We start from the raw sequence: 19,779 nt of genomic DNA, 5'->3' as shown, positions 1-19,779 counted from the left end.
ACCATTCAGAGCGTGACACCATAGTCTTCCGAGACTGAAGGATGCCAACAATGCCCAGAAACAATGTGCTAAGGAGTGCAGCTGACACAAAAATGGGGGTGGGGGTGTAACATAAAATCCTTAACATTTGCATAGCGCTCTTTGAGCATGCAAACCACTTCACATTAATTACCTTGACCCTGTCCACACAGCAACTGAGCAAGTCTTTACTGCACCTGGGGCCGAGAGGGAGTGTTTCACCCGCTACCATGCTGTTCATGCACAGCAGAAGCAAGACCCAAACTGGGGGAATCCTGATTTGCAGGGAGCCATCATGCTCCAGCAGCTCTACAGAACACGCACCCAAATACCGGCACCAGTTCAAGTGGCATTTTGTACCCCACCCCACTTTGCTGCTGAATCGAGGCCGCTGTGACTCCTCTGATTACTTTCTCAGTCCTTTTGGCCATCCTGTTGCCAAATCATCTGGACTTTTCTGATTGCAATGCCAATCACCAGAAGCAAGATCGGTTAAAGGGTCTGGAAGAAAATGAGCAGGAAAAATGAACAGTCCCTCTCCCAATTCAGCAGCAATTTTAAAGGCAAAGGGTGGAATATTTCATGTGCAAGCCTTGCGCTTGTGCATTCTTTCCTACTCCTTACTGCCTCCCCTTGTTGCTTCCCTTACATCTGGGTTATCAGTAAATTACACTATACCACTGTAAGCTCCTCCTCACAGCACATGGGTGGCAGGGTCCTGCAAGGAGAACCCTCTCACCTAGGCTGGCTCTTCTTGTCACCTGTTCCCTTCCTCCTTTGGGCCTCTCCCTGGCTGAGCTTCTCAGAGTTCAGGGTGGGGAGGGAGTTCTATCATTCTGTCTCCTCCATCACCTCCTTGGATCTTCCTTCTTTGGGTCCTGGACTTTCCCCACCTGTAGCCCAGGGTCATGTACTCCCCCAGCCCTCTATCTGTCCTCTTCCTCATCAGTCAGGCCTTGGGTTTAAGGCTTGGGTAGCCCTCAGCCTTCCCTCCTCTTTAGAGCTTCCATTCCAAAGAACCTCCCTGATTGCCCAAAGCATGTTCTGCCATCACTTACGGCACTTATTGACTTAAACAGAGCCTGTGCATGAGTGATTGAGGCAAGATTGCAAATAATAATTATTTTGCATTATCAAATTAGAATAAATTTGCCTTTTAAAAAAGGTGTTTACGAACATTGCATTTACAGTAAGACCCCCTTGCCTGCAAGCATTCAGTCCAAATGAAAAGGTGCAGTCTCTGACTGCTCAGAGGAACAGTCTCAAGAGGAAACAGATCAGGAGAAAGAAAGTAGCATGACATGGAATGAACATGGAGTATGACGGGAACTGTGGCGATCCCTATTCTGATTGCAAGGTTGCTGCTCCACTTTGGAGCAGGCACTGACATTATTGTGCAAACCGACCAATCTCAGATCTCAGAGCACACCACTAGCTAAGTAGACACAGACACAGAAGCTGCCTTATGTTGGGGTAGGCTGCTGGTCCACATCACTCAGTGTTGTCCATGCTGACCAGCAGCAGCTCTCAGGCACACGTCTCACTCTTGTCAGTCATTGGCTGTCCCAAGCAACAGCCCCACCCCCACTCCAGAAAGGACAGGAGTGCAGGCAAACCAGTGCAGCTGGTTGCAAGAGCAGAGCTGGGCTAGATGGGTCGAATTCCTTTCCAGCGGGGGAGCAAAGGGCATTTCATCAAAAGGAACTGAGAACTCCGCTTGCAACAGAATCATCCTATGTTTCAGAGGAGCGTTGTAGCGCATTCACAACACTCAGCTGACATGATTGCTTGTGGGCTCAATCCCATCCAACTTTCCAGCAACGGTGTAGCTGCAATGCAGCCCTGAGGTAAGGGAACCAATGTTCCCATACCTCTGTGACTGCCTCCCCGCTATAGGATGCAGTGCACACCCCACTGGCACAGCTGCACCAGCACTGGAAAATTGGATAGGATTTGGCTCTATGTCACACTGAACAATGGCTATAGCAGTGATTTTCAACCTTTTTCGGCTCATGGCACATGAACAAGGTACTAAAATTGTCAAGGCACACCATCAGTTTTGGGACAATTGACAAGGCACACCCTGCTGTTGGTGGGGGCTCATATCTCCAATGGTCCTATTAATAAATGACCCTCTACCAAACTCCCGCGGCACACCTGGGGACCATTGGTGGCACACCAGTGTGCCACGGCACAGTGGTTGACAATGGCTGGGCTATAGAATGAGGGTCCCATTTCAGATCCATTGCAGGGGATGGGAAGAGATTTCAGGCATGAGCAAAGAGGCTCTGTAAGATTTCAGTGTCCGTCAATGGGTACATTGACCAGGATAGCTGAATGGAACCTCTGTGAATCAAAGCAGAATACCTCTGAATCCCTGTTGTTGGAGCTCACATCACTTTCATGCGTTGTCTATGGCCTCTTCCTGAAAGCCCAGGCACCTTCACATACATCAACTATCTCAAAATCCTTATAACAAAGGATCCTTATAACCCTGCAAAGTAGGAGAGCATCATTATCTTAATGTTGGAAATGGACAGCTGGAGTTATAGGAGAGTGGTTTTCTTAAAACTATCTCAGAGAGAGAGTGCCTCCACCCAAATAGGTGTAGGGTTGGCTGATCAGGGCTTGCGAGTCCAGATCTGGATGCCAGATTTAGCTGTAGGGAGCAGGGCCTTCTGAGGGGTAGCCATGGAGTTCGAAAACACCTTTCCATGTGATGACTGCTGGAAATGCTGTCCTGATTCAAATGCAACCCCCCCCCCCCCCGACAGCTTCTTTTTGAGAAAGAAAAAGATGTTGGAAGCTCCAAACATGGAATTCCCATGTCACATCCAGCTCTCAGTTCAACATGGCTTTTCTTATCTTTGAGCAGAAAAGCCAATGGAGACAAAAGAATGGACTGTTCCATCTCAGACAGTAGGTGGGAGAGACAGCTTTGGAATGTCAATTCCAAACTCCTTGAAAACAGAAAATTAGCACATCAAGAAGCTGCCTCAGCCCCTTGCCTTCAGTGCTGGTTGTCACCTTGTATGGAGTTTCCCCCATCAGGGAGCATTCAACAACGCAATTCGCCTCCTGCGCCCTAAAGTGGGGTAGTCTGTTCTATTACCTTGTTTTGCTGCATGGGCAGATCCAGCCTGTGTTTCAAATGAGAACGATCATTTGAGACTATCATAAATCAGTGAACAACACTACAATCTTCTTGGTAGTCCACCTCTGGCCTTAAAGGTCATTGCACTTTGAGAAATGCAAGGGACAACCAACATGGGAAACTGCAAAAATGGGATCCACTGACATTTCAAAATGTTTCAAGCTTTAAACAAGACGTGAATGGCTCTTTTACTACAATGAGTACTTGTCCCCATTCGGAGCTAAGGGCATTGTTCTCTATGCATGTTTTGATGCTCCAGTTAACTCTGGTATCGGGCGCTGGGTGCCAAGTGCTGGGAAGGTCAGGTCTCCGCTGCTGGCAAGGTTACAAAGAAGACACACAGGGGGAAAAACCGTCGCTGGATAGGAAGCTACGGTTTTTAGGGTTGCAGGGTCTGGCTGGTTGCAACATGGTCAGGCAGATCAGGAAACCCATAGGGAGGCAACAGCTCCCAAAACTCATTGTCTTCAATTTGTGCATTGCATCCAGATCTCATGTCCCTTGAGGCCACTCACAACCAGCTCTGATGTCTACAGTCTACATGTAGCAAGGCCCTACATGCTGAGTAATCTTCTGTTTTGTGCTCCAAGGACTGAAAGTATAAACTTGCACACATAGATTTGTAACATAACATGAGCTGTCCAAGACAAAGAAGAGTTGGTATGAACATGTACACATCAGCCTCAGCTCACATTAATTGAGTTGAGCGCTAGAGAAGCATGAGACCAAAACATACACCCATGCACTGCCACAGGTTGAATGTACATGCCACATAATTTATGGTCACAAGCCTAAAGTACCTCAAAGGTCTGTTAAGATATAATTTTTTCAGACCCTTCCTGGAGACTTTGGAGATAGGATAAGAAACAAAATCATAAATACAATATACATCTAATCATTTAGATTGGAAGCCCAACTAGGGACAGAAATATCAACATTAAGGAAAAATACTGTAATCTACTCTGTGACCATAAATCAAACACACACAATAATACTGCCACATCTCATTGATAAAATCCAGTATGACTTCAGAAACTCAAGATTTTCATCAAGCAGAGGGCTTACTCGGAAGCTCAATGCCATTCCTCGAAAGTGTATTCTGCAAATCTAGATTATTAATGCAAATCCACTCATCTACTAATGCTAGTCTATGAGTACAATCTACTCAGAGTAACTCCTATTGTACATGTACATGCATATACATAGCCACAGACTCCTGTTACCCAAATTATGGTGCTAGATTTCCCCTGGGGGCTGGGGATAAGAATAGGCCCTCAGTTTGGCTGTACTTGTCGTAAGAGGCGACTAAACAGCCACCGGGTAGATGGGACTCGTCAGCCTGGGAAGGCAGCTCATCTGAGAGAAGGAAAACTCTGATCCCAAACCTCCACTGCCTCGTGGCTACATCCAGTTATGGAAAAGGCTTCAGGAGTAAACCTCGAGGCAAAATCCGGAGCCGGAGTCCCTGAGGCAGTTCATGGCTGAACACAGTCACGTTCTGGCAACTCCTGCAATGCCGCTGGAACCAACCGTATTGGCCTCTGCATGGGTAACAGCCTATCCTCCATACCTACTTTACCCAGGCTTCACGCACTGGAGAGGACACTCTGTTCCAGAACCACCATTCAGAGCGTGACACCATAGTCTTCCGAGACTGAAGGATGCCAACAAGGGGTGCTAGATAGCACCTCTTAAGTGTTGATTCCCTTCTATTGAACAGCAGTCCCTATTCCCACCCCAGCTTTCCAGGAATCTTTTTTTCAGGGATTATTTGCAAGCATCTCCCCTTGTGTCTTCTCAAAAGACATTAAGAACAACCTAACGAATAAAACAAAATAAATAATCTCACAACAGCATGTTTTTAAGCCAAATGTTTAACCAAATGCCACTTGCTACTTCTTGCTCATGATGTTACTAGAGCTGCACTGGAGCCAAGCAAATTTGCATCTGACAAAATCAACACATAAGAACATAAGAACAGCCCCACTGGATCAGACCATAGGCCCATCTAGTCCAGCTTCCTGTATCTCACAGCCACCAAATGCTCCAGGGAGCAATTTTGTTCAAATGGAAAACAAACTCAAGGTGCATACTATTGTCAAGATCAGCGTTTTACAGTTCAGAGCCATCGGGTGTGTGTCAGTTTTTCTTGAGGAGTTATATAAAATGCCAAAGTTATCCAAGTTGTGCTTAATTTAAGAGTATGTTCTGTGTGTACAGCTTGCTAGTGTGGACTGAATTTGTTCCTACATCTGGAACTCACATACCATCTGTCCTTATTTTGGTTGCACGGTCCAGTTTATTTCACTTGATCTGAGAATTCTGCTAATGGAGAGCTTTAAAAAATTGATCTGTCACAAACTTAGTGCTTTAGAAAGCAGATGTTGTGTTACATTACAAATGTTCCCACTTATCAGCATGCATTTCCCTGGTGCTTCCTGGGCTGTAGAGAAATCTATATTTTGAAATGAATCATCCAACACATACTTGCACAATCTGCTCTTTGACCTCAAGGAAATGACATTTGATCTGTTCCCTGTGACCTCCTTCCTATGCGGTCAGCAGTCAGTTCAAATTCCATGTGATGTATGTTGAGGGAGGTGCAAGCTACTAATTTATGGAACTTGCATATCAGAAGAATGCATATTACGCAGTTCCACAGTTCGGTGGGGAATATATATTCCATGTGCCACCTGCACTGTTGGGAAACAACTGCGCATAACATTAAGGGGAAAAGAATACTGCTTGAGCTTCTATATGATGGAATTTTGGTAAAACTTTAGCTTAGAATACATATAGGGTTTGTGTGTGTGTTTCACATGATTCTATAGCATTTCTGCATTTGAATTTTATTCAGTTCAGTCCCTAAGGTGCTGAGCAAGTTACAGGATGGAATCCTATATACACACTTGCTGGGGGGGTGTGTGTGGTAGGGATGGAGAATCCCATTGAGCTCAGTGAGACTTAGGGTCCAATCCTATCCAACATTCCAGCACCAATGCAGCCACAATGCTGCCCAAGGTAAGAGGACAAGTGTTCCCTTTCCTTAAAGAGCCCTCTGTGGGTCCAATCCTATCCAATTTTCCAATGCTGGTGCATCTGTGCCAATGGGGCATGCACTGCATCTTGTGGTGGGGCAGCAGTCACAGAAGCCTCCTTAAGGTATGGAAACATTTGTTCCCTTACCTTGGGGCTGCATAGTGGCTGCACCAGTGTTGGAAAATTGGATAGGATTGGGCCCTCTCCCCACCATAGTACATGCCCCATTGGCACGCCTGCACCAGCGCTGGAAAATTGGATAGGATTGGGCCCTTACTTCTGAGTACAGACACATGGGATTGTGCTCACCGTATACTTGAAGACATACATAAAAATAAAATCTAAAAGGATGATAGAGAAACTGAGAAATTACTCACACACACTTGCTATCACACGTACACACCAGGTAAAAACCAACAAAGATTAACAGGTCTGAAACTCAACCTTCTGGGCTTAAGATGCCTGTTCCATGATTGAACCACTTTGGCAACATGACAGAAATTATAATATCTTGTATGCATTTTTCCAAGTATACCCTTGTTCTTGCACTTGTTCCAAGAAGATTAGCAAAGAATTTGACTCATCTCATATGACTTAATTGTTTCATAACCGTTTCTGATTTTTGTGGTACATTTAAGCCCTCTTCAGAAAGCTGCATTCAGGAAAGGTGGGCTCTGGGAAACTGGCGCACACCCTGATCCCCATGCTCCGTCGGCATGCCAGACCTCCACGTGCTCCGTGCTTGTCTGTGTGTACAAGAGGGAAAATTTCTCTGGAATCTTGTGTTGCCTGAGTTCCCACATATGGGGAGAAACTTTCTCCTGGGTTGAGCACTTGCCTCTGCAGACAAGAACTGAGCATACTGGGGGCAGGAGAGGATAGTGGTGATGGAGTGCATTGGAGTGGGGGGTGTGGCTAGCTGGGGTGTTCTAATTTCCCTTCTTCCCACATTCAGTCAACATGGGGGCTTGTGGAGGGGGCTTCAGTAAAAGCCAAATCCCTCTCAGTAACAACTCTGACAACACACACACACACCGGCACAGAATTTGCTGCTTACTTACTGCTGTTAGGTTACTGTTATTGGTATTAAGTTATTTCGTACTTTGCTCAAGGAAAGGAAATGTTTTGCGGGTCCAGGTTTCTGGGTGGGCTGTGTCTGTCTTTTATGAACATAAGAACAGCCCCACTGGCTCAGGCCATAGGCCCATCTAGTCCAGCTTCCTGTATCTCACAGCGGCCCACCAAAGGCCCCAGGGAGCACACCAGATAACAAGAGACCTGCAAGGCATTCTGGGAATTGTAGTTAAGAACATAAGAACAGCCCCACTGGATCAGGCCATAGGCCCATCTAGTCCAGCTTCCTGTATCTCACAGCGGCCCACCAAATGCCCCAGGGAGCACAACAGATAACAAGAGACCTGCAAGGCTTCCTGGGAATTGTAGTTAAGAACATAAGAACAGCCCCACTGGATCAGGCCATAGGCCCATCTAGTCCAGCTTCCTGTATCTCACAGCGGCCCACCAAAGGCCCCAGGGAGCACACCAGATAACAAGAGACCTGCAAGGCTTCCTGGGAATTGTAGTTAAGAACATAAGAACAGCCCCACTGGATCAGGCCACAGGCCCATCTAGTCCAGCTTCCTGTATCTCACAGCGGCCCACCAAAGGCCCCAGGGAGCACACCAGATAACAAGAGACCTGCAAGGCTTCCTGGGAATTGTAGTTAAGAACATAAGAACAGCCCCACTGGATCAGGCCATAGGCCCATCTAGTCCAGCTTCCTGTATCTCACAGCGGCCCACCAAATGCCCCAGGGAGCACACCAGATAACAAGAGACCTCATCCTGGTGCCCTCCCTTGCATCTGGCCTTCTTACATAGCCCATTTCTAAAATCAGAAGGTTGCACATACACATCATGGCTTGTAACCCGTAATGGATTTTTCCTCCTGAAATTCTGCTAGATGAATTTTATTATTATTATTATTATTATTATTTTAGATTGTGAGCCCTTTGGGGACAGGGTGCCATTAGATATTTGATTTTCTCTGTAAACCGCTTTGTGAACTTTTTGTTGAAAAGCGGTATATAAATACTGTTGTTGTTGTTGTATATATGAGCCTGGAAAGGCAGGATAAAAATTTTTTAGTAAATCATAAACTGCCTTTCCTCACCCACAAATAATTTATACCAGATTAAAGGATTGGGATTGGGAAAGCCCTGCGATCAAATCTCTGGTCAGTCACCAAGTGTATTGGTTTGTCTTGGACAAGCCACTACTTTCCAATCTGCTGGGCCTATCTCACAGGATAACTTTGAGGATACCATGGGATAAGATAGTCTCATTATGCAGTATGTCTTTCCAAGCTCCTTCAGCAAAAGGTGGGATGCAAAGCTGTGCCAAGCTCATGAACCGTCAGAGTTAATGAACTGTCAGAGCTCATGAACGTATATTCAAAAGAACACTCAGGCTGCTATCTTTGTTTTTAATTAAGCCATTTCTGCCCAACGTTGCATATACGCAACAGGGACCAAATGTGTACACCTGTGAGCTGGGCAAAAATGGATAAACTTCTGTCTTCTAAATATGGTAATTTTGACATAACCTTCCCATGCAACATCTGGACAATGTACAATAAACCAGGGCTGCAATCCTATACACACTTACGTGGGAGTAAGTCCCACTGGACTTGCTTCTGAGTACACATGCGTAGGAGTGTACAAGTCTTTTCTACATCTGTTACACTATTTTGAAGCCCAAATGACTGACAGTGTAAATTCCATTGTTTGAAAGTGTCTTTTCTCAAGGGAACAATTTTATATATATTTATCTGGGAGTAAACCCACTGAATACAAGTGGGACTGACTTCTAAGACACTATGCTCAGGTGGTAACTTTTTCTGCACATCATCTCCCGGGGAAGATCCATGGTAGTAGTGCTGCTCTGAGGATGGAACTGGGGACATGCGTGGGCTGTGGGTCTGTTCAGAGTTATTTACAATGCTTACCTCACCCAATCTCTGTAACGCTGGGCAGTTCACAAACTATTTAAAACCATGGGTTAAAAAATAAATAAATCTAAGAATAGACCATACAACAAAAGAGGGAGATCACATCTTGCCAAATGCTGGTAAGAGTAATCTATCACAAACCAGAGAAAGCTGGAACTTGTTTTGATTTTGTTTTAAACTCCTACCCTGAATGCTAGGTCAGTGAGTGTGTGTGTGTGTGTGTGTGAGAGAGAGAGAACGAGAGTGAGAGAGAACTCTATGATGTGTCTGATCTATGGAACTTGGTGCTGGAGTGTGTAGAAATCTACACAGGCATTTAAAAAAGTGCTGTACAAGATGTTCAGTACCAGTACACACACACACACATACACACACACAACTTACAGTTTCAGATTTCCCACGGAAGCCTCTCACGTTGCTTGATCTCCTTTCCATTCCATGTTCTGTTGCTGTCAATATATACACACGTATATAGCTAATCCAATGTTTCTTCACTGCTGACCTCTCTTCTCCAGCACTTTGCTTGTTTCTGACTTGGACTGTAAGAGCCGCAGCAACAACAGTGGTGGTAAAAAGGGGAGAGGAAGAGGAGGAGGAGGCGTGCCTGGAGCTGCTTTGCTGCCTGCCCAGGCCGGCCCCTGCCTATGAAAGAGCTGCTATTGAAGCTCTCTCTTTCTCCAAAGCCTGGCAGCTGGGGGAAGATGAGTGCACGAGGCAGGGGAACACCGAGAGTGCTGGCCCACACCAGCTTCCCTGTTAAGCAAGTGTGGTAAATGGGGCACCCAGTTGCCACCAGCTATCAGGGCGAAGTAAACAACGTGGGTTGCCTGGCTGGTGTTTTGCAAGAAGGGTAATTCCCCAGCCCAACATTTCCCTCCAAGAGAATGAACAGGAGCTGTGAGATCTCACTGGGAAGATTCTTAGGCCTGGTTGACACTTAGTTAGAAGGAGATGGTAGCATCTTGAGGTGGTGGAGGATACTTTTCTATTCAGACCTAAGGAATACCGTTTTTCATTGTTTCCCTGCATTAAAAAACAACTTTGTGCAAACAGATAGCTAGCACAATATGGTGAAGGTTCTAAGTCAACCTTCTCTCTGTCATGCTAGTTTTCTACTTGCAGGGATTCACCTGCAGTCAGGGGCAGCACAGCCCACTTGACTGCCTTAGGGCGCAATCCTAACCCCTTATGTCAGTGCTTTCCAGCACTGACATAAGGGCAATGCAGCTCTGAGATAAAGGAACAAACATTCCCTTGCTTTGAGGAGGCCTCCGTGAGTGACACCCAACTGCAGGATGCAGCACTCGTCCCACTGGCACCACTATGCCAGTGTTGGAAAACACTGACATAAGGGGTTAGGATTGCGCCCTTAGTGTTCTACCACCTCATTCTGCTCCATGGGAGAGACCAGCTTGACCACAAAGGATGTGCTAAAACCTGCAATAAAATGTTCACTGCTCCTGAAGAAATGCATTTCACTTCCTGTGACATTCACATTTGGCCCAAATCAGGAATCTTTGAGTTTGCTTCAAAATGCCTGGCCTCACTAGATGTGATGGGACAGATACATTTGTTGTTCATGTGTCTGCCCCATTTGTGTACGAAGTGGCACGTGCATGTGCAGGCATGTGTGAGAGCACCACCAGACACTCACATAACACTCACATAACACCAGACACCATAACACCATAACACTCACCACCAGACACCACCATAACACTCACATAACACCAGAACCAGGGGACATCCACTAAAATTGAGTATTGGGAGAGTTAGAACAGACAAGAGAAAATATTTCTTTACTCAGCGTGTGGTCGGTCTGTGGAACTCCTTGCTGCAGGATGTGGTGACGGCATCTGGCCTGGACGCCTTTAAAAGGGGATTGGACAAGTTTCTGGAGGAAAAATCCATTACGGGGTACAAGCCATGATGTGTATGCGCAACCTCCTGATTTTAGAAATGGGCTATGTCAGAATGCCAGATGCAAGGGAGGGCACCAGGATGAGGTCTCTTGTTATCTGGTGTGCTCCCTGGGGCATTTGGTGGGCCACTATGACATACAGGAAACTGGACTAGATGGACCTATGGCCTGATCCAGTGGGGCTGTTCTTATGTACTTTTTTACACAAAAAAATGTGCACGCACATGAGAGAGCAAAGCCCCTTCCACACTTGACTTTCCTGCACATTCTGTTGCTTCAGACCTTTTTCTCCATTTGACACCATGAAGAGATCCAGGCTGCAAGAAAAGCACACAGAGTGACAGTGTGTAGCCAGGTATGGTGGGAGACAAGTCAGCTCCTCTCATCTGTGTGACTCCTTTCTAGTAAAGATGAATCCCCACTCCAGCTTTATACATGGGTAGGATATGAAGGACAAACATGGCTGCTCCGTCACACCCAGTTTGACCCACACTTTAGGTGAAACTTGCAACAACTTAGCCTTACCACCCAGCCCAGCCCCAAGATATTTTGTGAATCTTACTGGAACTCCTTTTTGCTCCCCTCAAATGTCCTTGAGTGTTTTTCCCAGGATTCGATCTGCATTTGTCTACGAATGCAGTAACTGTTACCCTGCACATGCCTGGTCTCGTCTGATCTCGGAAGCTAAGCAAGGTCAGGCCTGGTTAGTACTTGGATGGGAGACCGCCTGGGAATACCGGGTGCTGTAGGCTTATACCATAGTCTTTCGAGACTGAAGGTTGCCAACCATGTCTACGAATTTTGTGCTAGGAGAAATTCAGCAGCAATTCTATGGAGGCAAGATCACTGCCACATTCTTCACAAAATCTGCATCAGAGCTCAGTTGAGAGGAGGAGGAACTGCATGTACCATTGCCAGGATAGGGACCAAGCCAAGAAACAGGTGCTGTCCAGACAAAGTCCTAGCAGCTGAACTATAAAGGCTTTATTCCACTTTTTCCAGGCCAAAAATGCTTGCTAATGACCAAACAACCCCCCAGCTGCATAATCTCACCCTGAGTCTGGTTTCTGGTTCATGCCAGAGTGGAGCACAGAGGTACCAGCTCTCTTGGCTTTGTAAGAAACTTAAGGGAAAGCAGCTTCTAACAACTTTTTCATATACAAATTGATACCCCACTTTTCTCCTCCAAAAAAGGGGGCATCCAAAGTGCTCATCACCAACTAAAACAGCAATAGCAGAATAAAGAAACCAAAGTAACAAGAATAATAATGGAACAAGGGTTTCCTTCCCATTTCTGTCCAGAGCTACTGGAGACTTTGCCTTCTAGGGTAAAGTTCCTGTGGCTTGCCATCTAATTTTTCCCCCCAATATCCCCAGGAAGTTGCATATACAAACCACAAGACACTGACATGGCTCTGGTGAAACTGACATTTAATTAACTAAGGGTGCAATCCAGGCTCCTCTATGGCTCCTTATGCTGGCCCAGAAGCATTGTGAATGTGCTGTAAAGCGCATTTGTGCGTCTGGGAGAGTCAGCTGAACAAGCACATTGATGTGCACTGGTTTGCGGAGGCTGCATTCAGCCTCCGCGCCACCAAACTCAGGTAAGGTTATGCGACTGTAGGCAGGTGGGGACAAGGTGGAACAGGGGCATTTCAAGGCAAGGGAGGGTGGGCCAGTGGGAGGACCAGATCCTGGAGGGGAGTGGGACTGGCCTGGGTGACCTAGGCCAGTTCCTAATTCCTTTCCTGGCTAGTTCGGTATTACACCAGGCTGCTCAGATTTGTGCCAGTGATTTGGATGGCGCAGGTCCAAGTAGCCCCATTGGGATGGCTGCCATGCTACATGGGGTAAGGGGAAATAAATCTCCTTACTCCAAGTTGCACAGCAGCCACCTCCTACCCTGTGCTGGATACAGTGCAGGCCAGCTGGCCTGCCTGTTACAGCGCAGGATAGGATTGGGCTGTACAAGATTTCTGTTCCATCGCTCCGTGAAAATGTCTGAGGCAGCTTACCAGTCAAAATAGAGAATGCATTATAAAATGCACTTTTATGAAAATGAAGAGCAATGATAGCTGTAGAAAATCCCCCAAACATTAGCAAGTTGTCCAGGTCTTCAGCTTCTAGTACCCTGCCGGCCAACTTGAGGTACCTGCTCCCAGTGAGAGTGCATGGATTTGGCATCCAACATCTGAAGAATCCTCGTTGTGGGGCAGGAACCAATGAGTATTCTTGCAAGTTCTTGAGAAGAGCCATCCTGGCTTACTTGTGAGGTAGGGTATGGTTTGTTTTCACCTCTCCCTGGTCTCCAGGGGAACTAGGAAGACAACTATAATCAAGACAGGAAGGGTGAGGAACTGGCTGCAGCTGGGAGCAGGGGAGATAGAGAAGGCAAGGAATTCACAGACTGACGAGGAGAAATGAAGACTTGGGAAAGCTGCCTTAGAGAGGATCTCTTCTGTCCTGGAGAAGGAGTCTTTATCTGAAGGTGGCATTTCCCTCCCCTTGTTTGGAAAGCGCCCTACAGGTAGACCACAGCTGCGATACAAGGACATCTGCAAGAGGGATCTGAAGGCCTTAGGAGTGGACCTCAACAAGTGGGAAACCCTGGCCTCTGAGCGGCCCGCTTGGAGGCAGGCTGTGCAGCATGGCCTTTCCCAGTTTGAAGAGACACTTGGCCAACAGTCTGAGGCAAAGAGGCAAAGAAGGAAGACCCATAGCCAGGGAGACAGACCAGGGACAGACTGCACTTGCTCCCAGTGTGGAAGGGATTGTCACTCCCGAATTGGCCTTTTCAGCCACACTAGACGCTGTGCCAGAACCACCATTCAGAGTGCGATACCAGAGTCTCTCGAGACTGAAGGTTGCCAACACAGGCTGAGGAGAAATGTGACTGAAGTGATAGAAAGCGGAGAAGCAAGACAAGAAGGTTTCACCACCCCTCAGGTCCAGAGTCTTCTTCTCATTAAAATCAGATCCTTTCTATGAGAATGGTCTGCATGTCTCTCTGCTGCCCTGAAAGCTACTTCTGAGATGCCCCTGAGTTTTGGAGAAATTAGAAAGGTGACTACTTCTGAAAGGCTAAGAAACCCCTCTTCTCATATGGAGGTTCCCCATACGCTTCTTTTTCAGACACTTGTTTAAGTTGGCCCAAGAAACTCTTTAAGTATATATTTTTAAAATTCCATTTGACAGGGGAAAATAGGCTTGATGGAACATGGAATATATGTGCAGTGGGACTGCTAAAGGGGGCCAGAGAGGGGCAATTGCTCCAGGTTCCACCCTGAGTGGTCAACTGCACCAGCACACAGCCATCTGCAGGTCTGGCTCCAACTGTTGGGTCTCTTTTCAAATGCGACAATTTGAACTCGGGGCAGTCCTTAAGGAATGGAGGAACTGGGCAGTCTGTGTATATGCATAGATGATAACCAAGAATAGTTTCAGGTAGCAGCCTGTTCTTATTTCTGTTTCCCCATTGGAGATGCGGAAAAAAGCCAAGCATTGTGTCGGGTATTCAAATAGACCATTCATCCAAAGAGAGCTGCCAAGGTATTAAATACAGCAAAGAATCTACCATCACCACAGGAAGGCATCTGGCTCCCTCCTATTGAAATTGCAAAGAGGGCACCCCTGGGACAGAATCCTTCTTCATTGGCAGGCTGTGACACTTGCAACACTGGTATTCGATACGCCCAATTTTTTTTAATACACGTATAAAGGCATAAAAGACATCTGTTTCTTTGCTGGAAGAGACCCAGGTCCATCTCGGCCAGCATTCTGTTCCAGGAATAGCCAAGCCAATGCCCCTGGGAAGCTTGTTCTGTTCCCAGAATGTGCTGCTCAGGGCAGTATACTGCCTCTAAACATGGAAGTTCCATCTGCTATCATGACTTAAAACTACCTGTGGCAAGCTACCTGTGACCTACAAAGAAACTGCAGGATTTCTTTTTCTAGGCAGGGAGGGGGGGGAGGAACCAGGGTGGGCAGGAGGTAGTAGGGGGTGGATCTACCGCAATGGCTCATGCTAGACCCTATCCCTTCTTTTGTAAAGCTCCCCACCAGAGGTGTCACTAGAGTTCATGTTGCTTGGTGTGAGAGCTCATTGTATCGTCCCCCTGACGGACCTCCTCCCGTAACCAGACCATACAGAATAAATAATAATATCACATGCACAACCTAAATGCAGAGGCATCACTAGGGTTGGTGTCACCCCCCATTAACTTTATTTATTTTAATATATAACAGTACAGGTCACCCAACAAATCACTAACCAACAAAAAAAAGCCAACATTTAATGTTTTTTTTTTAATATATATATATTTAATTTATGTTGTTATTGTTAGCCACCTTGAGTCCCCTTTGGTGTGGGGAGAAAGGCAGGATAAATAAATCAATCAATCAATAAATAAACAAACAAACATGATGGCACTCATACAACTGAATAAGAACTCTAGCCCTGATTCATGGAAATGAGAGCTGACTCATACAGACATTTTATTGGTTCCCTGCTGTGTCATAATAACACTTCATTGGCTCTCAGAACAATCAGTCTTTGGTCAGTTTGAGTTTTAAAAATCCACTTTTTGTTACATAGGGCAGTTGTGTTTTCCTTTTCTGGTTATTTGTCCACAACGTTTGCTAGAATACAGATATTTAAACATGGTTTATTTCGTTGTATTCTGCACAAAATTCCGCATCGAATGATATATAACATGATCATATTATTCTAAAACCATTTTGGCTAGTAGTGGTGTCACCCCCACCGAGTGTGTCACCCGGTGTGGTCCGCACCCCCGAGCGATGCTTCTGCTTTCCACCCCTTTTACGTCATTGGACATATGCCACCCAAATAGGTGGTGTATGTCTGAGGTGACCCATAGGTGGTCCCTGGGCTTACACAGAGATAAGTTAAAAATTACCTTCTGTTTGCTCTTGGTCCCCTCCCACCACCACCACAGGATGCAGTGAGCACCTTATTGGCATGGCTGCATCAGCGCAGGTGGAGAAGGATAGGATTGGGCTCTTATCTTATTATGGAATAGAGTTAAACTTCATCCTTAGACTTTTCTTTCTTGCTGTAGTGTTGTTGTCGTTGTTGCCATCATTATCATTAAGAATATTTATATACTGCTTTTCAACCAGAGTGGTTCACAAATCAGTTGACATAGTAAGATAAATCAGTAAATGGTTCCCTGTCCCCAAAGGGCTCACAATCTGAAAATCCATAGCAGAGGTGATTTGATGCACAAGTGGTATTCATGGTCACTCTTAAAGATCACTGTGGGATACTGGGATGGAGCCTTCCTATAAGGGCTGTAGAGGAACTGTGCAACATCTTGGATTGTGTCCAGAGGATTATAGGAAATCCCTGCAGGCTCTAGAACCCCAGCATTACCTGCTGTCCATGGCCCACCGCATCCCACCAGAGACCAGTTGCCATGTTCTACTCTTTCGTAGCTGCAAGTGTATTTTCAGTGGCACGACAGAAAGCTTCATTGCTTAGAGGTGTTGGTGGCATCTCCTGCTGACAGACGCCAACGTTGTAATGAAATGTGAGAGTGCAGTGAAACACATTGGGAGGCTGTAAAGGTCATTATGACACCCCACTGATTGGCAGCACCTGGTGGCAAGGCTGAAATGCTTAATGTCCTATTTTGAGGATGCTATTGTTTACTTCAGCAGAGGAGAAAAGCTTTGTTCACCTGGGCTCATCCTTTCCAATCATTCACCACTGGCTCCGCATTGTTGTCTAAAATTATTCGAAAGGTAATGAAAAAGACACAAGAGGTCTGGTTGGTCCATTAGAAAGCTCCACATGGGATAGTAAAGGTGTGCCAGTGGCATAGCTGGAGGGCGGTTGGTGCAGCCAGCCTGGCAGGGGGCAAGCGGCCCCTCCCTTTGGAGCCATTCCCGGCGGGGGGGGCAAAAAGGAGCCGTACGACTCTGTTTCCCCCCCTGCCGGGAATGGCTCCGAAGGAAGGGGCCGCTTGCCCCCTGCCAGGCTGGCTGCACCAACCCCCCTCCAGCTATGCCACCAAGGTGTGCCTTTTTAGGACCAATCACAACTGTCATGTTCTGGTGAATTCAAAAGTACACACACCATTTTTGTGGCTTTTTGCTCGTCCTAATGGACTGATTGTTTTAAGGTCCCTGTAGGTAAGCAGAAGGAGGAATTTACCATCTTAAGAGAGAGTCAAGGAATTTCACTGGCTACATTTCTGGAAGCTGGCACTTCTGGAAGATAGGCTGGGAATCCTAGTGCCACAGTGCCATCTCTGTGCACATGTACTAAGATGGAAATGCTGCCTTGCTTATCATTTTTAAGTGCCAGTAATGCTGTTTCAGAAACCTCAAGACCACTTGACTGTTGGAGCTCTAATGTCAGCCTGTGATTACCCTGCTAATCAGGGTGATTTGATGCTTTCAGGTCTGATTACGACATCTTTTGCTCTAACACAGCAATGATGTTGTGGAAGAAAGCTCACTGCGGCAATATCTGGTTCTATTGTTGGGATTTTCCTGCACTCCACTGGAGTCAGCTACTGAGGAAACAGCTTTTGCTATCTCACTGGCCAGCAGTTTCATTGTTGCACACAAAAAGCACCAGACAAAGAGCAGGAGGTCTCATCTGGAAGGATAAGAAAATCAATTGTTGTTATGTGAACAATTGAGGAGGCCAACACAAATGTAGGAAAAGCCTACTTGAAGAAGGCTGAAGTTTATTGGGTGTCTCCATTTATGTGGGTCCACAATAGCCTAAATGGGATTGCTGGGTGTGCAGAGGTTCAGGATGCAATCCGAACCAACTTTCCAGCACTGACCTAGCCCCAATGCAGCCCCAAGGTAACAAACATGTCCTTACCTTGAGGAGCCCTCCTTGACTGCCTCCCCACTGCAGGATGCAGTGTATGCCATATTGGCACAGCTATGTCAGTGTTGGTTAGGATTGCACACTCAGGCTCTGAGACGGGAGGCAAACCTGAGAGCAAAGAGGTGGTGCCGGGCAGATTTGATAGCGGCATTTTGGAGGGCAAGAAGAAGAAGTCTACTGTGCCAGGCAGCAGTTAGAGGCAGAGCCTCGTGGAACAGGTCTGGTTGGTCAGGAGGTGGACAGAAGGTGGAACCAATAGCAAAACCTCAAGCAACACAGTACCACCCACACAACAATCTTATAGCACTTACAGCACACAATGTAGTTCATTCAACCCTGCTTCATTATTTGGGGGGGGGGGTAGGAGATCTTAAAGAAGCAAAGAGATGGGTTCTGGAGACGATATCCAGTTCCCTTGATTTTGCAGCCTCAGCCTGAAACAATAGCCTTGCAGACCAGATGGGCTGACTCTGCATAAGACAGGTTCATAGTGAGAGGGAGTGAAAACTTTGAAAGTGCAGATCCATGAGAAATGGCATCGTTGAGGCTGCCATTGTTGAGGAACTCACCACAAGTCTCATCCCCAGCTCCAGAGGGTGCCTCTATTGTTTTGCACCCTGCTGGGGGTGCAGGAACAGTGTTTTGACTTGCTCTGGAGGCCAGGGCCTCAATTAACCTACCCCTTTGGATTAGATTTGGCTGTGGAGTTGGTGAAGACAGTAAGAGTTGGTGAACTTCCTGCTAGGTTGCTATTGACTCCAAGAGAGAAAGCTCCCAGGATGTGGCTTTTGTATATAGGTTCCATTTGCTATGCAAACAAGGTGTGGCCAGTGATGGAATTTTCTGAAAAGAAATGAAAGGTAAGGCAGAGCTTCTTAGCCAGAAAGCTATTGTGGAGGCGTGTGTGTGTGACAGCTCTGATGAACCACAGTTATGTACTTCCTTGAGGCCTGTGGGACTGGAGTCCAATCCAAATGCCACCAGAAAGACCCTGGTCATGTTCTCCTGGCATGCACCCAGCATCATGTACACACACAAACAAATGTCACCAACAAAATATAAATAAAAGACTTGTCAGGCAACATCAATCTAATCTTCTAATCTTTTTCAGTGGAGCTGAAAAAACTGATCTCTTTTAGTCACTCCAAGGACAAAGTTAGAATTTATGAACTGACACTTTGGTTTACGGTTATTTTTTTGGCTGCAGAGAGCAGTCTGGCTATGCAGCATATTATAAGAACGTAAGAAGAGGCCCACTGGAGCAGGCCATAGGCCCATCTAGTCCAGCTTCCTGTATCTCACAAGGGCCCACCAGATACCTCAGGGACCACACAGGACAACAAGAGACCTGCATCCTGGTGCCCTCCCTTGCATCTGGCCTTCTGAGGTAGCCTACTTCTAAAATCAGGAGATTGCACATAACCATCATGGCTTGTAACCTGTGATGGACTTTTCCTCCAGAAATTATAGACAGACCATATATTCCTGCAAGTTAAAGGCTGGGCCTGGCTGCTTCCTTCTCATGGATCGCGTGCGCTATTTGCTTTGTTTTGAAAAGTGGCACATAGACACATAGGCTGCAATCCTAACCACACTTTCCTGAGAGTAAGCCCCATTGAACAAAATAGGACTTACTTCTGAGTAGACCTGGTTAAGATTGTGCCCATAGTCAAATAAATGCATTCGTTCTTCACTTTACCAAAACACAATTCACATAGACACAAAATTTAATAGCTGCATGACTGCTCTAGGGACTAGGATGGGTAT

The 19,779-nt window shown here is 46.3% G+C and overlaps 1 protein-coding gene and 1 pseudogene across 2 annotated transcripts in view; one reads left to right on the top strand and one right to left on the bottom strand.

Moving 5' to 3' along the window:
• Positions 1-9,744, bottom strand: part of LOC136645537 (P2Y purinoceptor 2-like) — a 34,754-nt gene extending 25,010 nt beyond the window's left edge. For both annotated transcript variants that reach the window (XM_066621821.1, XM_066621823.1), the window contains exon 1: positions 9,605-9,744. The gene's annotated coding sequence lies outside the window, so the exon portion shown is untranslated. The remainder of the gene's footprint in view (positions 1-9,604) is intronic.
• Positions 9,745-11,773: 2,029 nt separating this feature from the next.
• Positions 11,774-11,893, top strand: LOC136646329 (5S ribosomal RNA; annotated as a pseudogene).
• Positions 11,894-19,779: the final 7,886 nt, after the last annotated feature.

The sequence above is a fragment of the Tiliqua scincoides genome, chromosome 3 (assembly GCF_035046505.1).
Source record: "Tiliqua scincoides isolate rTilSci1 chromosome 3, rTilSci1.hap2, whole genome shotgun sequence".
Lineage (NCBI taxonomy): Eukaryota > Metazoa > Chordata > Lepidosauria > Squamata > Scincidae > Tiliqua > Tiliqua scincoides.
The sequence above is the reverse complement of the archived record's forward strand: the minus strand, read 5'-3'. Positions and strand labels throughout refer to the sequence as shown.